This window comes from Triticum urartu, chromosome 1, assembly GCF_003073215.2.
Source record: "Triticum urartu cultivar G1812 chromosome 1, Tu2.1, whole genome shotgun sequence".
Lineage (NCBI taxonomy): Eukaryota > Viridiplantae > Streptophyta > Magnoliopsida > Poales > Poaceae > Triticum > Triticum urartu.
The window spans coordinates 72,690,100-72,696,099 of NC_053022.1; positions in this window are offsets into that span (position 1 = coordinate 72,690,100).

Genomic DNA, 6,000 nt, shown 5'->3' on the forward strand with positions numbered 1-6,000 from the left:
CGCCCCACGACTCGAGACAGTAACCGTCACGCTGGACACTAATCCGGTAGGGCCGAACACAGTAGACAAAGCTCATTGGAGCTACGTCGTGATATAGCCCAGTACAGAGGCGCCGCACACCCACTATGCTTCACAGACGAAGTAATGGATCATCAAATCCCCGAGGGTTTCAAACACGTAAATATCGAATCATATGATGGCACAACAGATCCTGCGGTATGGATCGAGGATTATCTCCTTCATATCCACATGGCCCGCAGCGATGATCTCCACGCCATCAAATACCTCCCACTCAAGCTTAAAGGACCAGCTCGGCATTGGCTTAACAGCTTGCCAGCAGGACCAATCAGTTGTTGGGAGGACCTGGAAGCCGCATTCCTTGACAATTTCCAGGGCACTTATGTGCGACCACCAGACGCCGATGACCTAAGCCACGTAATTCAGCAGCCAGAGGAATCGGCCAGGCAATTCTGGACATGGTTCCTAACAACGAAAAATCAAATAGTCGACTGTCCGGACGCAGAGGCCCTAGCAGCCTTCAAGCATAATATCTGTGATGAGTGTCTTGCCCGGCACCTTGGACAGGAAAAGCCGAAATCTATGGCAGCACTCACAACACTCATGACCCGCTTTTGCACGAGAGAAGGCAGCTGGCTTGCTCGTAGCAACAATATGACCAAGAACCCTGGTAATTCGTATACCAGGGACAGTAGTGGCAGGTCGCGTCGCAACAAGCAGAAGCACCGCATTAACGGCGACAATAACGAGGATATGGCAGTTAATGCCGGATTCAGAGGCTATAAATCCGGTCAGCGGTAAAAGACATTCAAAATAAATCCTAGGGGCCCGTCCAGTTTGGATTGAATACTCCACCGCTTGTGCCAGATACATGGCACCCCTGAAAAGCCGGCCAATCACACCAACAGGGATTGTTGGGTGTTCAAGCAGGCAGGCAAGTTAAATGCCGAAAATACCAACAAGGGGCTGCATAGCGATGACGACGAAGAGCCTCGGCCACCGAAAAACAGTGGACAGAAGGGTTTTCCCCCACAAGTGCAGACGGTGAACATGATATACGCAACCCACATCTCCAAGAGGGAGCAGAAGCGCGCGTTAAGGGATGTATACGCGGTAGAGCCAGTCGCCCCAAAGTTCAACCCATGGTCCTCCTGCCCGATCACCTTTGATCGAAGGGACCATCCCACTAGCACCCATCATGGCGGATTCGCCGCATTGGTTCTAGAGGCCAACTGTACAGGCTCAGTCACACTTGAAGTGGTCTTCGGATCTGTGGATAATTTCTGAAGCGAGGAGTTAATCTTCGACATAGTCCCATTCCGCTGTGGCTATCACGCACTGCTCGGGCGAACCGCATTCGCCAAGTTCAATGCGGTACTGCACTACGCATACCTTAAGCTCAAGATGCCAGGCCCTCGAGGAGTAATTACGGTCAATGGAAACTCCGAACGCTCTCTCCGAATGGAGGAGCACACGGCGGCCCTTGCAGCGGAAGTACAAAGCAGCCTCTCCCGGCAGTTCTCCAGTCCAGCCATTAAACGTCCGGACACCGTCAAGCACGCCCGGAGTAACCTACAACAAGACCGCCTGGCATGTTCCGAGCAGGCATAGCAATGCGGCCCCAACCCCAGCCCTCGCAAAAATGCGACACCAGTGCTTCGCGTACATAACTACGCTCTACAAATACCATGGGTACAAGGGGAGAGGCACCATCACGGCACACCCGAAACACGGCTTAAACTGCACCAGGGGCTGCCGATTTTTTAATTTTCTCTTACTTTCAGGACTCCACTCTTTGGAAGGCCTATTCGGCAGTTCAATTGCCGCACAAACGATGCAAGAACCAGGGAAGCAGACAAGCCATGCCGCATTATGGAACTCCCAGGTGGTCTCTATCATGAGCAGTATACCTGTTTCGCATACCATTCCGTAGCCTGCCCCTGGAACGGACATGTTAAATAGTCCAACCTTTTGCTTATTGCATTATTTGTATCGTTCTGCTTTGCTCGCAGCCCTTTTTAATAAACAATGCATAGCTTTTGTCTATTTTTGCATTACTCTTGTTTTACAAATATATGTCCCTTAACGACATGTTGCACCCGTACACTTTGGTACGGCCAAAATATGCCAGGGGCTTTAGTACCCCTCAATATGGTGTGAGAAGTCCAAACACTTTAAAAAGTGCGGCACCCCGAACTTATAGCATTATATGCATCGGCTCCGAATCATGTCTTGGGTCAATAGTTGGGTTTGCCCGGCTCCTATGTTTTGGTGCCATACATTCCGCTATGTCGGCTAACGTAGCACTAGGAGAACTACTGCGATTGTGCCCCAGTTGAGCTGGGTCGAGCACCTCAGTAGAGAAAGCTAAAACTGACTGTCATGATGAAGCGAGAGCTGGTCGCTGTTCGAGAGGTTTTTCGAGTCCCTAAAGACTTATGCCGCTTAGAGCGAGGAGTCGGCTCTGTCCGGCCAAGGTGTGGATAGCGCCCCAAACTCGATCTTCCAAATACCAGGGGCTTCGCCGAAATTTAAAATTATAGAATTCTATGGCTAAGTGAGAGTGTTCACGCATTATAGTCTGATTGCCTTGTTCGTTGTGCTGAGCGCCTCCCTTGAAGGACCCAAAAATGGGAAAAAGAGCGCTCAGGTTTATCCCCGAACACCCCAGCACTAGCGGCATGGGGGTAGAAGCCGACGACTCGCCATCTCTCAGAATTGATAAAGAACCGCATAGAAGGTAATATTTTAAATTCCAACACCATTGCTTAGCGCATATGAACAAGTTTTCAGCGTACAGGACAAAACGAGCGAGTTTTACTAAAAAATTACATCCCTGGAACATTCATCCGCCACAAGGCGGGCACCCTTCAGAACATCCGTATAATAATTCTCGGGCTTGCAATGCTCTTTCCCCGGCGGTGGCCCATCCTTCACAAGCTTCTCAGCATCCAGCTTGCCCCAGTGCACCTTAGCACGGGCAAAGGCCCTACGGGCACCTTCAATGCAGACGGAGCGCTTGATGACTTCGAGCCTTGGACAGGCCCCCACCAGCCGCCGCACCAGCCCGAAATAGCTCCCAGGCAGAGCCTCTCCAGGCCATAGCTGAACTATGAGGACCTTCATGGCCTGTTCGGCCGCCTTGTGGAGCTCGACCAGTTGCTTCAGCTGGTCGCTCAGGGGCACGGGGTGTCCGGCCTCAGCATACTGAGACCAGAACACCTTCTCTGTCGAGCTGCCCTCCTTGACTCGATAGAATGCGGCGGCATCGGACACGCTACGGGGAAGATCTGCGAATGCTCCTGGAGAGCTCCGGATTCGGGTAAGTAACAAGTAACTCACGTTTATGTGTTTGCTTTGCATAAAGAATGCCTTACCCGCCCGTATCTTTTTCACCGCATCCAACTCCTGGAGGGTCTTCTGGGATTCGGCCTTAGCAGACTTGGCATTTTCAATAGCCATCGCGAGCTCGGACGCTCGCGTCTTTGAGTCAAGATCCAAATTCTCATGTTTTTTCATGAGAGTGTGGAGCTCTTGCCGCACCTTGCCAACCTGGGCCTCATACTTCTCCCGCTCGGTGCGCTCCGTGGCCGCCCTCTTCTCGGCCTCGACCAGCGCTTGCTTAAGGGTCGCCACCTCAGATGTGGCCCCTACAATAGCCACGATAATCCTGTCATTTTTTGCAATTGCACCTTTTTTATTTATATTTAAACGAGGTATTTCTTACCTTCCTTGTCCTCAAGCTGCTTCTTCGCACGCCCGAGCTCTTGCTCGGACTGCTCGAGGTTTTGCTTTAGCGTGTCCACTTCCACAGTCAGTGCGGCGGACGCCAGCAGAGAAGCCTGCATTCGCATATTGACTCCTTTTTGTTAGACTCCTGCGAATTTTATTTGATCCTCTATTTGGCTTTTCTTCCCGAATGCCAAACAGAGCATCAGGGGCTACTGTCTATGCGGTAATATTATTTACACATTCTTTACTTACCTCAAAGCCTGTTAAAAGGCTAGCACAAGCTTCAGTCAGTCCACTCTTGGCGGACTGAACCTTCTGGACCACCACACTCATAATGGTGCGGTGCTCCTCGTCGATGGAGGCGCCTTTGAGCACCTCCAACAGATTGTCCGGCGCCTCCGGTTGGACGGGGGTCACCAGCACGGCGGGCTTGCTCCTCTTGAAAGGAGGTCGCCCGCCGGACTCTGGAACCTTTGGAGCTTCCGGAAGGGTGTCCGGCCTAGGTTCGGACTTGGAGCCCTGGGGGGTTTTATCCCCTTTACTCCTGGAGTCTGGGAGGTCGCCTTGCGGCGCCTCCAGGACCACCTCCTCCTGGCTTGGAACCTATTGGGACAATACTTTGGCGTCGTCCGTAGGGCGGGGGGAGGTGGCCATCGGAAGCGAATTCACATTCGACGAGTCCAGTGAACCGCTCGACGACGCATCGAGCCGGTCTTTGGGTGGGCTGCATAATCATATTCGACATAAGGGAAAGTTGTGCAATAAAGGAATACTATGAATTACTCTGGTATCCGGATACTTATGATTTCACCAGGGGCTTGGCCCTGAGCGGCCACTCCTCTCTGCCGTCGTTGGTGTTAGTGGAGTAGTATGGAGGAAGGGTTTTCCCCTTCTTGGACCCTTCGGCCTCCCCAGTGAGGCCGGCTTTCCTTTTCTTCTCTCCCCCCGCTGGAGGGGAGAGGTCTCTTCTTCCTCCTCCTCGTCTTCACGAGAGGAATGCACCTTGGAGCCGTCGGATGATCAACCCAACACCTCATGGCGCCGGGCACTTTTTCGAGTCCCCGTGGCCTTCTTCATGGCCCTCTTCTCCGGCACCACATATGGTGCCGGAACCAGCAGCTTCGCCAAGCGGCCATCGGCTGGGTCCTCGGGCAAAGGAGCTGGACAGTCGATCTGTCCGGACTTCGCCTGCCAAACCTATCAAAGGTAAGGGAGCTTAGATCCCGCATAGAGTTAATGTTGGGGATCATAGCCGAAATTCAAAATTTTCTACGCATCACCAAGATCAATCTATGGAGTAATCTAGCAACGAGGGGAAGGAGAGTGCATCTACATACCCTTGTAGATCGCTAAGCGGAAGCGTTCAAGTGAACGGGGTTGATGGAGTCGTACTCGTCATGATCCAAATCACCGATGATCCTAGCGCCGAACGGACGGCACCTCCGCGTTCAACACACGTATGGTTGGGAGACGTCTCCTCCTTCTTTATGCAGCAAGGTGAGAGGAGAAGTTGAGGGAAAACTCCAACAGCACGACGGCGTGGTGGTGATGGAGCTCGTGGTTCTCTGGCAGGGCTTCACCAAGCACTATGGAGGAGGATGAGGTGTTGGAGAAGGAAGAGGGCTGCGCGAGGTGAAGGGTGCGGCTGCCCTCTCTCTCCCTCACTATATATAGGGGGAAGGGAGGAGGGGAAGGCGCCCTAGGGTTCCCTAGGGGAGGAGCGGCGGCCACAGGGGAAACCCTAGATGGGTTTGGGCGCCCCCACCCCCTAGGAAACTTGCCCCCCCAAGCCGGGAGGGGCGGCTGCCCTCGGGGTGGCGCCCCACCTCTCCTGGTTACGTGAGATGGGGTGGGAGGGGCGCTCAGCCCCTTAGTGGGCTGATGTGCCCTCTCCCCTTGGCTCATAAGGCCCCCCAATGCTTGCCGGGGCCTCCGAAACCCCTTTCGGACACGCTGGTCATCACCTGTTACCCCCGGAACAATTCCAGACTCCAATACCCTTCGTCCAATATATCGATCTTCACCGCCGGACCATTCCGAAACTCCTCGTGACGTCCAGGATCTCATCTGGGACTCCGAACTACCTTCGGTAACCACATACTATTTCCCATAACAACTCTAGCATCACCGATCCTTAAGTGTGTAGACCCTACGGGTTCGGGAACCATGCAGACATGACTGAGACACCTCTCCGGCCAATAACCAACAGCGGCATCTGGATACCATGTTGGCTCCCACATGTTCCATGAT